General features: G+C 39.4%; 1 protein-coding gene across 2 annotated transcripts in view; it reads right to left on the reverse strand.

Moving 5' to 3' along the window:
• The window catches only part of AKAP19 (A-kinase anchoring protein 19), a 31,514-nt gene extending 15,485 nt beyond the window's left edge, over positions 1-16,029 (reverse strand). Inside the window, exon 1 of one of the 2 annotated variants that reach the window (XM_031037885.2) lies at positions 15,753-16,029. The gene's annotated coding sequence lies outside the window, so the exon portion shown is untranslated. Of the gene's footprint in view, positions 1-15,455 lie in introns of both variants that reach the window. The other variant, XM_031037847.2, reaches the window with a different exon arrangement.
• Positions 16,030-16,371: the final 342 nt, after the last annotated feature.

Genomic DNA, 16,371 nt, shown 5'->3' on the forward strand with positions numbered 1-16,371 from the left:
TCTTCTTTTTAAAGCTTAGCCTTTCCTGAGTGTCCATCTCAAGTACACTTTCTGTATAAAGACCATCTTACTACCTAATATTACTCTGTCACGCTCTTGGGTTTCCATGATATATTTATCTCCATCACTGTACTTTCCCATTCTGCCTTATTTACAAGTCTGTGTCCATACCAGATGGACTCTTGAAGGCAGGAACATGGCCACAGCAAAGCTTTCTAAAGGGAGACAGGTAATAAGTCATTGTTATTCATCTTTGCATCTCACTTCTATATGCATAGCATAACGAAGGGCCTCAGTAAATGTTAATTGATTTAAATAATTTAACTCTAGATGTTTGAAAGAAATTCCTATAGAGGCCTACCTCAGAGGTACTGCGGGTTCAGTTCCAGACCACTGTTAAAGCAAATATCATAGTAAAGCAAGTGCAAAGAATGTTTTGGTTTCCCAGTACATGTAAGTTATGTTTACAGTATAATACAGTCTACTAAGTGTGCAATTGCTTTATGTCTTAAAAAAAAAAAAACAATGTACATAACTTAAATAAAAAATACTTTGTTAAAAACTGCTAACCACCATCTGAGCTTTCAGCAGGTTGTAATCACTGAGCACAGATCGCCATAACCAATAATAATGAAAAGTTTGAAATATTGTGAGAATTACCAAAATGTGACACAGAGACATGAAGTGAACAAATGCTGTTGGAAAGATGGTGCAGATAGACTAGCTCAACACAGGGTTGCCACAAACCTTCAATTTGTAAAAAAGGCAATATCTACAAAATGTAATAAAGCAAAGCACAATAAAACAAGGTATGCCTGTACTCCTATAAAAAGAGCAACAGAGTACATGTAACTGTAAGTTACAAATGATAACCAAGTATCTGGAGCTTTTCAGAGTAAATTATCTTTTTTTTTTTTTTTTAATTATTTTATTTTAGAGCATAGGGGAGGGGCAAAAGGAGAGCGGGGGAGGGAGGAAGAGAGAGGCAGACTCCCTGCTGAGCAGAGAACCTCATGCAGGGCCCCATCCCAAGACCCTAAGATCACCCGTGAGCCAAAATCAAGATCTGGACACTCAGCTGAGTGAACCACCAGGCATCCCTATCTATCTCTGTTTCTATTGAGCAGATCACATTTCCAATTTTCCCTTTACTCTTTTTTTTATGGAACAGAAAGGAATTATTTTTCCACATTTTACAAAGTACACTGATGTAGAACTGTATGTAAGCAAGTTAAATATCTTGCCTGGGGAAACATGTGGCCTTGATGAGAACGCAGGAGAGAAAACTGCACTGCCTGTTCTGGAACTCAAATCTTTTGAATATGGCTTCAGGGATCTCACTGCTGTATCACACGGCCTTTCAGATTTCATGGTCTGTGCTAAATCAGATAAACTGTGTATTTATGGAACAATTTATTTTACAAACCCATTCTTCAAAAGAACGGTCTTAAAGGAGATAGGTTACAATGAACACTCTCAAACACAGATAGTGTAAACCGGTTCAATGGAAGCATAACAATTCATGATAGAAGCTCTAACCCAAATACCCCACTTTCAGAAATCTAAAAGAAATGATCAAAGTTGCCAACCAAAATTTATATATAAAATTTTTCATGGTAGTCTTTTTATAATTAGAATTGAAAATAACCTACATGTACAATGATAGGAGATTTGTTTTCATAGGTCTATGTCCTGGAATATTAGGTAACTATTAAATAAGTGTGGTAGGTAGCCTCTAAAATGGCCCCCAGTAATCTCTGCCTCCTGGAATTCCTATCCTTTGTTTAATTCCCTATCTTCTTAGGACTAATGATTCACTTCTAACACTAGAGTATAGCAAAAGTGATGTGAGGAGGGCCATATCTCCTCACATATTTGTGAGGCTTCTGTCTTGCACTCCTTCTCTTACTCTGATAGAAGTCGACTTCTGTGTTGTGAGAAGCCCTATGGAGAGGCCCATGAAGCAAGGAAATGAGGGAAATCTCTGTAAAGCAGTGTGTGTAGAAGTGGACTGTTCGCCAATTAAGCCTTCAGATAAGATCACAGACCCAATTGACTACTGTGAGAGGCTCTGAGGGAGAGGAACTCAGTTAAGTTGCACCCAAATTCCAGATCCACAGAGACTGTGAAATTAATGTTTGTTATTTTAAGCCACCTAGTTTTAGGGTAGTCCATAATAAATAGATGATAACTTCTGGGGCACCCGGGTGGCTCAGTCAGTTAAGCGTCTGACTCTTGATTTCAGCTCAGGTCATGATCTCAAGGTTGTGAGATTGAGCCCCACATCGGGCTCTGCACTGGGTATGGAGCCTGCTTAATATTCTCTCTCTCATTCTTCCTCTGCCGTACCCTGCCTCAGATAAATAAATACTTTTTAAAAGAATACTTAGTAATGTGAGGATACACTCATATGTTAAGCTTTTAAATTACTAGTCAAATGGCTTATTTATGGCAAAACAAAAAACTTAGACTTCTAATAACAAAAATACTGTTTAAAAACATAGTTTATACTCACATATTTGTTATTTGAACTAGTAATTTCCTACATTTCCATTCACTGAAAATATTTTCAAAACTGTTATAAAGCCTATCTTATAATCTCATATAATTTGTGAGTATAATTATTAGCTAAAAAAAGACACCAAACATGGAAAATATTATAATCTGCCTCCCAAAATATGGTAGAAAACTTTACAAAGATTAGAAGACTTATCCAAGTCTTCAGAATTGACAATTTTTTTTAAAGATTTTATTTATTTATTTGACAGACAGAGACATAGAGAGAGAGGGAACACAAGCAGGGGGAGAGGGAGAATCAGGCTTCCTGCAGAGCAGGGAGCCTGATGTGGGGCTCGATCCTAGGACCCTGCGACCATGACCTGAGCCGAACGCAGACGCTTAATGACTGAGCCACCCAGGCGCCCCAGAATTGATAATTTTTAAAGGCAGAAAAACATACATGTATGATTCTAATTTTTAAAAAATTTATATGCTTTTAAAAAAGAGTTAAATATAGGAAAACATCAACAGAGTTGATCTTTGGATGGTGGGATTATACATAATTTAAATTTCCTCTTAATGCTTTTCTCTCTTTCCCAATTTTTTTCAAATACACATATTATTTTTATCAGAAATGTCTTTTTAAAAAATCAAACTTTTAATTTGATGTAATACACTTTAGCTGCTTCAAACCCAGATTTAACACTAATATGAGATTCACCACTTTGTGAAGAAAGAACAGCACTGGACCCACCAATCCAAGTGGTAGTACTCAATTAGCAAGTAAAAATAGTCAATAGGACTATAATACATCTAAATTAAAAAAAAAAAAAAAGAAGCCACCAAGCTAAGTCAAAATGAGAGGGTTAAACTACTGCAAAATTGGTCAGAACCAAGCACACGTTTGTGAGGAGATATGGTAGATGCCTTCCATGGCACTGGTTCCAAAAGATCAAGGTTTACAAATTAGAATATTAAAAGCTGAGCAACCCCTGTATCTCCCATAAATTCAATATTTATCATCTGTGGTTTACCTAAATATTCCTGAATCTTACATTCTACCCTACCTATATGAACTTTGGGGGGCAGCACAGTTCTATGTGCAGTGTGAAGTGTGCCTTTTATTAATCCTAACACTACATGTACAGGAGGAAGGGAAAAGTTGTTTGAGATTTTAGGGTTTGGTAAAATTATCTTTTTGTGAAACTATTCCTCATTTCTTCAGTGCAGACTGGTAGTTCATCCAAGATCCTGACCAAGTTTCTTAAAAAAAAAAAAAAAAAAAGACACCTTGAGGCTTTCAGGGGAGATGACAGAGTAGGAGGATCCTAAGCTCACCTCATCCCATGGATACACCTAAATAACACCCACATCAGTAAAAGTAACCCCCCACCCCCGCAAAAAAAATGACCCAAAGACTGGCAGAACAGACTCTTCACAAATACACATAGAAAAGAGGCCACATCAAAAATGGTTGACAGGGTAGAGATATGGTCAGGAACCAAACTGACCCACAAGATTGTCCACAGGAGAGAGGGACACCACTCCAGGCATGGAGAGGGAAGAGAAGACCCCGCCCCAGGCATCTGAGGCATGGGGGCCCACACTGGGGAGACAAATCCCCACAATATTTCACTTTAAAAACCAGAGTGGCATAACTTCGCAAGTTCTTACAATCAGTGAGGCTTAACACCTGGAACTTTAAAAATCAGCTGGTTGGCTCTGGGAGACCCAGAAGGATATAGGACACTGAGTCCTTACGCTTAAAGAGACAGCACCACAAACAGCCTTGACACACAGCACAGAAGCAGCAGTTTGAAAAACGCCTCAGGTATGTATATAGGAAGGAGATTTATTTACTAATCTCAGAACATGTGCTGGAGGGGCAGGGATCTTTAGGAGACTTCTCTAGGGACAGAAGAGCTGGCAGGTACCATTTTCCTCCCCTGTCCCCCAGATACACAGCCACCTGTGGGAACCAACATGAACATTCTCTAACCTAGCTTCCTAATAGCATGCCCCAATCCTGCATTATTCTCAGTCCCACCCTCTTCAGCCCATTCTCCACAGGAGTTCTGCAGAGGGGCTCAGGTCTTCTCCCACAGCAGACCAGTATAAACCTTGCTAACACCACCCACCCCACTGCATACTCCTATGGACCTGTCCCATCCAACCTGCCCTGGACAGGAGTCCATCTAAAGCAGAGCCCAAGCATGGCATTGTGCAAGCAGCCCCAACAGGGGCCAGTGCCACACCAAAGTGACTTATGCCCTGGGGAGAAGAGAAGATAACCACACACACCAGTCCAACTGGGGCACCAGCAGTGGGCTGGGGGCAGATGGCTGGTCTGACTTCAGGCCCCACCTACCAACAAAAACCCTGCAGTTTGGTGCTGCTGCAGTCCTGGCAAATGCCTGATCTGACCCAACTCAAGTTCAAGGTGGCCCCAGACTGGCCCACCAATAACAGAGGGACCAAGCCCTGCACTCAAGAGGCAAAGAGAGCCATTGTGGATGACTGCACTGAAGGCAAATGTGGCTCAGCCACAATAGTAGGGTGCACATGACACACATAGGCGACACCTCTGAAGTGCCAGGTTCGGGTGAAGAGGGGACACTGCACTGTAGGGCACTACAGGACCTCTTCTTCATAAGGCCAGTACTTTCATGATCAGGAGACATAGCTGACTTTTCTAACACACAAAAACAGACATAGAGAATTAGAAAAAAAATGATACAGAGGAATAGGTCTCAGAAGAAAGAAGACAAAATCACACCAAGACAGCTAAATGAAATGGAAATAAGTAATATGCCTCATATTCTTTATCTATTAAAGTAATGGTCATAAAGATACTCACTGGACTTGAGAAAAGAGAGGAAGATTTCAGTGAGATCTACAACAGAACGCATAAAAAAGAATGAAGAGATGAAGAACTCATTAACTGAAATTAAAAATACACTAGTAGGAATAAATAGTAGACTGGGGGAAGCAGAGGAATCGACCAGTGACCTGGAGGACAGAATAATGGAAAACAATCAAGCTGAACAGGAGAGAGAAAAAAGAAAAGTAAGAATAGATTAAAGGAACTTAGCAACACCATCAAGTGTAACAACATTTGCATCATAGGGATTCCAGAAGGAGAAGACAGAAAAGAGGGCAGAAAATTTATTTGAAGAAATAATAGCTGAAGACTTCCTGAATCTGGGGAAGGAAACAGAAATCCAGATCCAGGAGGCACAGAGAGCACCCAACAAAAATCAACCCAAGGGGATCCACACCAAGACACATAGCAGTTAAAATGGCAAAAAGTAGTGATAAAGAGAGAATTTTAAAAGCAACAAGAGAAAAGAAAACAGTTGCATATAAGGGCAACCCCATAAGGCTGTTGATTTTTCAGCAGAAACTTTACAGGCCAGAAGGGAGTGGCATGATATATTCCAAGTGCTAAAAGGAAAAAAACCCTGCAGCCAAGAATACTCTATCCAGCAAGGCTATCTATCATTCAGAATAGAAGGAGTTTCCCAAACAAAAGTTAAAGGAATTCATGACCACTAAACCAGCCCTACAAGAAATGTTAAAGGGGACTGAGTGGAAAGGAAAGACCATAAGTAGGAATAAGAAAAGAAGGAAGCACAAAAGCAATAAAATTAAGTATATCTATTAAAAAAAATCAGTCAAGGGAATCACAAAATAAAAGGTTGTAAAGTATGACGCCATATACCTAAAATGTGGTAGGTGGGGGAAGAACTAAAGAATGGGTTCAGACTTAAGCAACCATCAACTTAGTATAGGCTGCTATAAGCATAAGATGTTATATATAAACTGAATGGTAACCACAAATCAAGAACAAGTCATAAATATGCAAAACATAAAGAGAAAGGAATCTAAGTGTATCACTAACGAAAGCCAACTAATCATGGTAGAAGAAAGCAAGGGAACAGAAGAACTACAAACACAACCATAAAACAAGTAACAAAATGGCAATAAGTACATACTTATCAATAATTACTTTGGAACAGTTAGTCTATTTACATCTAATCAAAAGACATAGGGTGACAGATGGATAAAAAACCAAGACCCATCCATATGCTGCCTATAGGAGACTCATTTCAGATCTAAAGACACATGCAGATTGAAAGTGAAGGGCTGGAAAAGCATTTATCATGAAAATGGATGTGAAAAGAAAGCCCAACAGCAATACTTGTATAGGTCAAAACAGACTTTAAAACAAAGAATGTAATTAGAGACAAAGCAGGACACTATATAATCATAACGAGAATAATCCAACATGAAGATGTAACAATTGTAAATATCTATGCACCCAACACTGGAGCACCCAAATATATAAAGCAGCTATTACCAAACATAAAGTAATCAATAGTAACAGAATAATAGTAGGGGACTTTCACACCCCACTTACATCAATGGATAGATCATCCAAACAGAAAGTCAACAAGGAAACAGTGGCTTTGAATGACACATTGGACCAGATGGATCTAACCGAACATTCCATCCTAAAACAGAATACACATTCTTATCAAGTGCACATGGAACATTCTCCAAAATAAGTGATATATTAGGCCATAAAACACGTCTTAACAAACTCAAAAGGATCAGTCATACTATGCATCTTTTCTGACCACAATGCTATGACATCAGAAATCAACCACAAGAAAAAAATCTGGAAAGAGCACAAATACATGGAAGTTAAATAACATGCTACTAAACAATGAATAGGTCAAAGAGGAAATAAAAAAAAATATATGGAGACAAACGAGAATGAAAATACAACAGTCCAAAATCTTTGAGATACAGCACAAGCTGTTCTAAGAGGTAAGTTTATAGCAATACAGGCCTACCCCAAGAAGCAAGAGAAATCTCAAGTGAACAACCGGCCTTTACACCTAAAGGAGCTAGGAAAAGAAGAACAAACAAAACTCAAAACCAGTAGAAGGAAGGAAATTGTAAAGATTAGAACAGAAATAAATGAGATAGAAACTAAAAACCCAACCAAACCAAAACTCAATAGAACAGATCAATGAAACCAGGAGCTGTTTCTTTGAAAGGAACAACAGAACTGATAAACCTTCAGCCAAACTCATGAGGCAGAGAATGAGAGAGGACTCAAACAAAATCAGAAATGAAAGAGGAATTGCAGGGTGGTTCAATATTCACAAGTCAATATCAGTAAGACAAAGAGTAAAAACCATATGATTATTTCAATTGATGCAAAAAAAGCATTTGACAAAGGACAACATCCAGTCATGATAAAAACTCTTAATAAAATAGGTTTAGAGAGAACATACCTCAACATATTAAAGAACTTACATGAAAGCTCACAGCTAACATTATACTCAATGGTGAAAAACTGAGAACTTTCCCCCTAAGGTCAGGAACAAGACAAGGAAGTCCACTCTCACCACTTTTATTCAACATATTACTGGAAATCCTAGCCACAGCAATCAGACAACAGAAAGGAATAAAAGGCATCCAAATTGGTAAGGAAGAGGTAAACTTCAACTATTTGCTGTTGACATGATAGTGTACATAAAAAACCCTAAGAGGGCACCTGCGTGACTCAGTCCATTAAGCATTGGCCTTCAGCTCAGGTCATGATCTCAGAGTTCTGGGATCAAGCCCCGCATCGGGATCTCTGATCGGCGGGGAGTTTGCTTCTTCCTCACCCTCTGCTCCTCCCTGCCGTTCATGCACTCTCTCTCTCACAAATAAATAAAATTAAGAAAAAAACCCTAAAGACTCCACCAAAAAACTATTAGAACTGATAAATGAATTCAGTGGGGTTGCAGGGTACAAAATCGACATACAGAAATCCATTGCATTTCTATACACTAATAATGAAGCAGTAGCAGGAAGAGAAATGAAGAAAACAATCCCATTTATAATCCCATCAAAAATAATAAAATACCTAGAAATAAACTTAACCAAAGAGGTAAAAGACCTGTACTCTGAAAACTATAAAACCCTAATGAAAGAAATTGAAGATGATACAAATGGAAAGACATTCCATGCTCATGGATTGGAAGAACAAATCATGTTAAAACATCTATACTACCCACAGCAATCTACAGATTTAATGTAATTCCCATCAAAATACCAACAGCATTTTTCACAGAACTAGAACAACCCTAAAATTTGTATGGAATCACAAAAGGCTCCAAGTAAGAACAGCAATCTTGAAAATGAAAAACAAAACTGGAGGTATCACAAGCCCAGATTTCAAGTTATACTACAAAGCTGTAGTAATCAAAATAGTATGGTATTGGCACAAAAACAGACACATAGATCATAGGACAATAGAAAACCCAGAAATAAACCCAGAAGTATGGTCAATTCATCTTTGACAAAGGAGGCAAAAATATTCAAAGAGAAAAAGACAGTCTCCTCAACAATGGGTACTGGGAACACTGGACAAGTACAAGCAAAAGAATGAAATTGGACCACTTTCTTACACCACACACAAAAATAAACTCAAAATGGATTAAGGATCTCAATGTGAGACCTGAAACCATAAAAATCCTAGAAAAGAGCACAGGTAGTAATTTGTAATTTGTCTGACATTGGCCAAATCATCGGTCATCACTAATCATCAGAGAAATGCAAATCAAAACTACAATGAGATATCACTTCACCCCCATCAGAATGGCTAAAATTAAAAACACAAGAAACAACAAAGTGTTGGCGAGGATGTGGAGTAAAAGGAACCCCTGTGCACCGCTGGTGGGAATGCAAACTGATGTAGCCACCATAGAGGTTCTTCAGTATGGAGGTTCCTTAAAAAATTAAAAATAGAACTACCGTATGATCCAGTAATTTCACCACTGGGTATTTACCCAAAGAATACTAAAACTCTAATTTGTAAAGATATATGCATTCCTATGTTTATTGCAGCATTTTTATAATTAGCTAAATTGTGGAATCAACCTAAATGTCCATCAATAGATGATGGATAAAGGAGATGTGGTGTATATATGTACAATGGAGTATTACCCCACCATAAAGAGGAATGGAATCTCCATTTGCAACAACATAGATGGATGTAGAGAGTATAATGCTGAGATAAAGCATTTAGGGAAAGACAAATAACTAACATATGATTTCACACACATGGTATTTAAGAAACAAAACAAAGAAAAAAAGAGACAAAAACCCAGACTTTTAATTATAGAGAATTAATGGTTATCAGAGGTGAGGTAGAAGGGATGGGTAAAATAGGTAAGGGTATTAAGAATATATGTATCATGATGAGCACTGAGTGATGTATAAAATTGGTTAGGAAAAACAGAAAGCATTATAGAAATGCAGCAGCTATTCTGCTACTATTAATATAAGATCATTATTGAATTGATAATGAGGTAAGAGGAAGGAAGAAAAAATTGAAAAGGAAGGAGAAGTTGGCATTTGAGTGGATTGTTTTGAATAACTCATGCTCCATGTTCTGAACAACTTTCCCAATTCCATTCACAAAAGTCTAACCCACAAGAAACACACGAGATTCCCCAATCTCTAAATCTTCCTCAAAGGTGGAAGCCAAATACTCCAAAAACAATCCTAAAAATGTCAATCCTTGTGTAATTCTATTATAATATAAATGCATCTTTCCATTGGGATGGATGGTATATTTGTCCCTCTCACACGCCTATGAATTCATGGAAGGTAGAGACTGCCTTACTCAAGCCTGAACTTTAATAAGTAGTTTCTAATCAAAGTTGATCCAAAATCCCTAAATCTTAGTCATTTTAACGGATCAAATTATCTTAAGTGACATTTTTGAGTCCTTAAATTTTATTTACCTCAAATGCCATTAAGGAATTTGAAGGTCAGAGTTTGCCATCCCAAAATATGCCACAATGGTATAAGGGTTGTTTTGAGCCAAAGGCAATTAGCTCTCTACCCTGTTTTTGTAAAAAAAAAAAAAAAAAAAAAAAAGTCCCCTTTGTAAAGCTGTCTCTACCTCCTTTACAAGGAGAACTTCTCCAGAGACAATTCTTATCACCTGAGACCTTTTATCTGCTTAACAAACCGTATGAAACAATCCTTATTTATCACACATTTCCTAGTCACTTACCATAATTTACCTCCAACCCAGGAGCCCCAAACCCCTTTTCATTTGTCTAGCCTCTTTTCCACAATTTATCACCCTTTCTTAAGATGATATATGTCTCCAATTCTGTTTCCCTGAAGCACATTTCTTTGTGACCCCCATAGGTACATGGGTAATCATTTTTTCTTTTCTCCTGTTAATCTATCATCAGTTTGATTTGCAGACCCAGCCAATGAACCTAAAAGGGTAGAGGAAGAGTTTTTCTCCTTCTCTACAGATTCAAGATTAGTCTTTATGTTACACAGTGAAAGCAAATATTTTAGAACAAATAGGAGGCATAAATAATAAATTAAGTGTATTAAGTGCTATCACTGAATTAAATTCCAAACAGTAGTATATGTACTTCTGAATACTTAAAAGAACTCATTCTTATGTGGAGACATAGGAAAACACAGAGTCCAACCCATTCAGACTCTAGGTCAAAAGATCATGAATTCAGAAAGTTTTGCTCTTTAAAGTTTCATCATTCTTTCATGATATATATACCACACTCCTAAGGAGTCATTATAGAGTTCCTATTTTCTGTAGCTGATGGTACACTATTTCTGGGTGGGGTTGGGGATGAGGTGGGGGCAGAGGTACATCTAATTTAAACGTTCTTAAGAGCCCTCTTTTTACCTATTGGATTTCTCACTCATCCCAGGAAATTTTCCCTCCTATGAAGTTATTCTCCTTACTGTACACACCCATGCTCATTTTCTCCCTCTAGTTTCCCTTATGTTGCAGCACATTACCTCTCCCTTATCTCCACCCAACACTCCCTCTTCCCTGCTTAAATTAAATCTGTACTATCTTCATGGCTAGGGAAGCCCCATCTCCCTTGTGCAGACTTCCTGGAACTCCTCCAACCCTTACTCAGAATTCTCTTTTTGAACTGATGTCCAGTTCAATGGTCTAATTTTTAAGTGCTATCTCCCCAAATGACATTAAATATTCCTCAAAGGCAGTAGTCATTTCTCCTTTTGTTATTTTGCACAGAACAGTTCTTACATGAGGCACTTAATAAATGCTAATTAAAGCTTGGTTATTTATTAAATATCCATGTGCTTCAAAGTGTGTTAGATTTTGGGAATAAAACTGAACTCTACAGAGTTCTATTTCTTTCAGGGCGCTTAAAAACAAAGTCTACAAACTCATGATAGTGTTGGGCTAGTGTTTTGCTTGGCCAGTGCAATGTTTAAACTGTTCTGAATTAGAATAGTTCTAAGCGGGGCATTCAGGCCCCAGTTCACAGGGCTCTGTCACTCCCTTGTGTCTAGCACCTAGCCAGCTTCCCTAAGTTACGTTACCTTAAGCCCTTTGTGAAACATCTGAAAGGGAGAACACAGGACCCCAAATTAGGCCACTTTTCTTGTAGATTATTTTGAGCTGTAGGCAATCAAGACCCAGCAGATTCAAGAAACACTTTGACCTCTCCTTTACTCAAAAGAATTGAGATGGGAGCCTGGTTTAAGAGAGCTATTACCAGAGATAACTTTTATCTGAGTGACCTATCTATATGGCAGATAAACATCTAATTGCCAAATATCTGCTCTTCTTATCATCCTGTCAATTACCCTCCTTTCCTTTAACCTGAGGCCCCTACCCCATTCCTTAGCTCAGGATGGCACATAAGCTTCAATTGCCCAACTTATTATTGGGTCTCATACTCTTACGGGGCTCCTGTACAGTTGTAATTAAATTTGTTTTTCTCCTGTTAATCTGTCTTATATCAATTTATCAGCCAAAGAACCTAGAAGGTTGGAGGAAAAAATGTTCCTAACACATCCTTAATTTCACAACTCTTAATTTATAAGCAATAAATTAAGTCTTAAAGTACAGGCTCGTCCTATATCAGACACTGACTTCTAGGTAACTATACTAAGTACTTTATCTTATCTCATTTAATCCTCACGATAATTCTATACGTAGCTAGAGTATATAATCATTCCCATTTTACAGACAAGGTAGCTGAAGCTCAGGGCTCTGAAAGGCTATCAGTAAGGGGGACAAGAGTCTTAACTCTGTACCACTTTAGACTTTTCATTTCTTAACTATTTTTTGGTCATAGACTCTTTTCAAATGGATAAAAGTTTTAGATCCTCTCTGCTGAAAAGTTTTCCATATAATTTCCCATGTTGGAGGACTACTGGCAAAAGCAAGACTAGAGTTATTTATGACTCTCCAAATTTTCAACATTATAATTTCAACATGATTGGTTATATTTCTCCACCACTGAACTGCTGCATGCTTTTCATAAGTACACTCACGATGGGAGACAGGATCCAGTTAAAAAAAAAATTCCCAAATCCAAGGGCAGATGGTATATTAATTAGAAAAAAAAGCAACAGAACTTCTCAGCAACTATTTTGCTTTCTTAAAAGCAAATGATTTTATGCAGGAAAGGACAGAAGAAACCTCATTAAGAGAGAACCAAGGTACAAGCAGAAGAGGTCACTTTAAAAAGAATTCAGGTCTTCAAATCTAGTGAATTATATTCCAGGGAGAGCCTGCAGATGTAAGCACAGAAATATTTTGACAAGTTTTGGAAAACATGAAGAAGGAGGGACATCTCATGAAGCTACAGATTCAAACACTCTTTTTCCCCAATTTTTCAAAATCCAAAACAGAAGGAAATTAGAATTCCTAAGTATTACAACCCAGTTAGTTTAATACTAATTTCTGGCAAAATTCAAGATTTAATCAGTAAACAGGGAATATTTAGAGGGAAAAGACTGGGGATTTCTAGAAACTAGAACTTCACTAAGAATTAGTCATTTTTAAACTAACATCATTTACTTTTGTGATCGATTAGGGATACTCAAGATGTTTATTTTTAGCAAAACATTTGATTAAAATTTTCCTCATGATATGAAAAAAACTGGCCTGTAGGCTAGAATAGTTTAATAAGGAGAGTGCTAATGGGAGTTCAGCTGACCACTGACTGGTCTCAGCAGTATCTCCCAAAGGCCAACTACGTTCCCAACCAGGACTGCACCTGGTACTTTCAGTACATTACTTTGAATTTTAACAAGAACCCTGAAAAGTAGATGTTACTAACCTGATTTTATTGATATGGAAAATCAGTTTCTCAGGTCACAAAGCTAGTAAGGGTCATGGCCAAGCTCCAAAACCAGCCTCCAAAAGTTCAAGACCATTTTCCACCGTGCCACACGGGCTTCTATGTGAGCCTCCATGGCGAAAGGAAGTGTTTCATAGATTATTAATGACTTGAATGTCTGGTGAATAAACTCACCAAATGTGCAGGTGACATAAAACAAGAAGTTACAATTAACATGATGAATGCCACAGTCAAGATTAAAACAGATCTAGCAAACTGGAAATTGGAGAGAGGCTTAAAGTAACACAAAAGAAAAAAAAATGTTCAAGAAATTTTTAGGGATATAATTAAAAAGTTAATAAAGCCTACCGTGATAGCAATGTGTGTGTGTGGTGGGGGAAGAGAGGCTGGTGGGGTGAGATTTTTAGTCAACTGTGGTGTACTTACTACATAAGGCAATTATGTGTTAGATGATTTAGTTTGAAGATAGGAACTCATTGCACTCTGCACTGTTCAGATTAGATTGAATTATGGAATTCATTTTGGGGCTAAGGATTTTCAGCACAGAGAAGGGTCTTAAGGAACGAAGGAAATATAAAAGCAATGGCTATTTAGTGAAGATAACTAATACTGACTTCTAGGTAACTATACTAAGTACTTTATGTATATTATCTCATTTAATCCTCACAATAATTCTTTAGGTAGCTAGAGTATATAATCATTCCCATTTTACAGACAAGGTAGCTGAAGCTCAGGGGTCTGAAAGGCTATCGGTAAGGGGGACAAGAGTCTTAACTGTACCACTTTAGACTTTTCATTTCTTAACTATTTTTTGGTCACAGACTCTTTTCAAATGGATGAAAGTTTTAGATCCTCTCTGCTGAAAAATTTTCCATATAATTTCCCACGTTGGAGGACTACTGGCAAAAGCAAGACTGTGGAGAAACAGGTCCAAGGAAACAGTGGTCATTTCAGTGTAAGCAAAGCCTTACTAACCGTAACAAAGAAGGGATACCTCAGAAGCGCTGAGCTCCCTGGCACTGAAGTGTTTGATGAAAATGTAGCCTGTCAGAAATGCTATAGAGAAGATATTAAAATGGGTTAGAGGTTGGCCTATGATTTTTAAAGTACCCTTTTGCTATAAGATTGTGGGCCTAATAGGTAATTTTGGCAATTTTTGTTTGATGGCAAAACAAGAAAGTTAAAAACTGCAGATACTGTTTTTCCAGACCATTCTGCTGAACATGTCAAACAGAATACTTAAATGATGTTATTTCCCATCTATATATGTTAGTTATATCAGGCACTCGAAAACGACCTAATCCAAAGGAAAAAAAAAAAAGGTATATTCAACTGTTGATCATGACGTGATTTATACTTTGTCATAATAAAAGTAGATTCTTTTTTCCTCTGAATCCTTAATTACAACTTTGTCTAAGGTAAATACCATATATACCAGATCCTAAAAAGATGGAGTCTTTGATGGGAACATTTACTCGCTTATAATTTTATGTGAATTTATCTACATAAAGGATAGGGAGAGAGCAGACAGGAAACAGAAGAGAAACAACTCCTATTGTTCTGCTTTGCTTCTCAGATCCCTTAGCTAATGGCTGAAGGATCTTACAGATCTACTCCGATTTTTTTCCCAATTACAGTATAATTCACCCCAAGATTCAGCCTCCCACAGCTCTAAAGAGCACAAGCGCGAATACTTTGCTCACCACAGGGCATTTGGAGCAGTAGCCTGACAGCTTGGCATACAAATTAAATGTTCATAGGCAAATCTTTTACCTGAAAATCTTCGGTCTCTCTTCAGGTAGGAAGGAGGAAGAATGAAAACTGCGGCTCCTAATGCAGTACCTTTAACTTGGGGCTCAGAACCAGGTGGAAGGGGCGGGGGCTAACTCTCCTCAATGAGGAGACAGACGTGAGGCTCTATCCGAGGCAGCTGGCCCCGAGAGGTCTGCGTGAATTCAAGCCGCCTGTGACTCCCAGGTTTCTGCCATTGAAAAACCCAAAGGGCAAAGCTGACGAGCCGAGACCGACGGACACACGCGCCGGCCGCCCACCTCCCAGGTGTTCACTTACACAACACATCGCCGGGGCAGCTCCGCGCCCCTCGCCCGTCGGGACGGCTGCGGGGCCCGGGAGGCATCCGGCGCTGGGCGGTCCCCGAAGCTCCGGGGGGCGCCGGCCGGCGTTAGGGCGGCCGGGTGCGGAGCGAAGCGCAGTCCAGCTGCAAGGGCAGCGGCGCCGCCTTCTCGCCAGCGTGCGGCTCGCTCGAGTGGCAGCGTTTGGAGGACGGGGTGTCCTTTGGCCCAACTCCCGGCTCTGGGCCCCTCCTCCCGCCGCCGCCGCGCCCGCCGCGCGCTCCTTGCGGGTTCGCGCCCCGCACCAGGCCGCCCGGGCCCCGCAGGTGGCAGCCGAAGGGCGCTCGGCTCTGGGGCGCGCCCTCTGCGGGCCGCGCGCGAATCCTGGGCGGCGAAGCCAGCCACGGTCACGTCGGCGGGCTCCCGGTACGAGGCAGGGGCGGGGCACCGCCGCCCTCACTCCCACCATCCAGAGTGCTGCTTCCTCCCCGGCAGGAAATTAGACCCCCAAAGTTCCAGGAAGACAAGAGCGAGCAACTCACTTCACCGCCTGGCCCCTTGCCCCTCCTCTGAGCCACCTGAGCTGCTGACTGTTCTGGGCTCTGCCCAGGTAAGAG

Source organism: Leptonychotes weddellii, chromosome 3 (assembly GCF_054177405.1).
Source record: "Leptonychotes weddellii isolate Sample4059 chromosome 3, ASM5417740v2, whole genome shotgun sequence".
In the NCBI taxonomy this organism is placed as follows: Eukaryota; Metazoa; Chordata; class Mammalia; order Carnivora; family Phocidae; genus Leptonychotes; species Leptonychotes weddellii.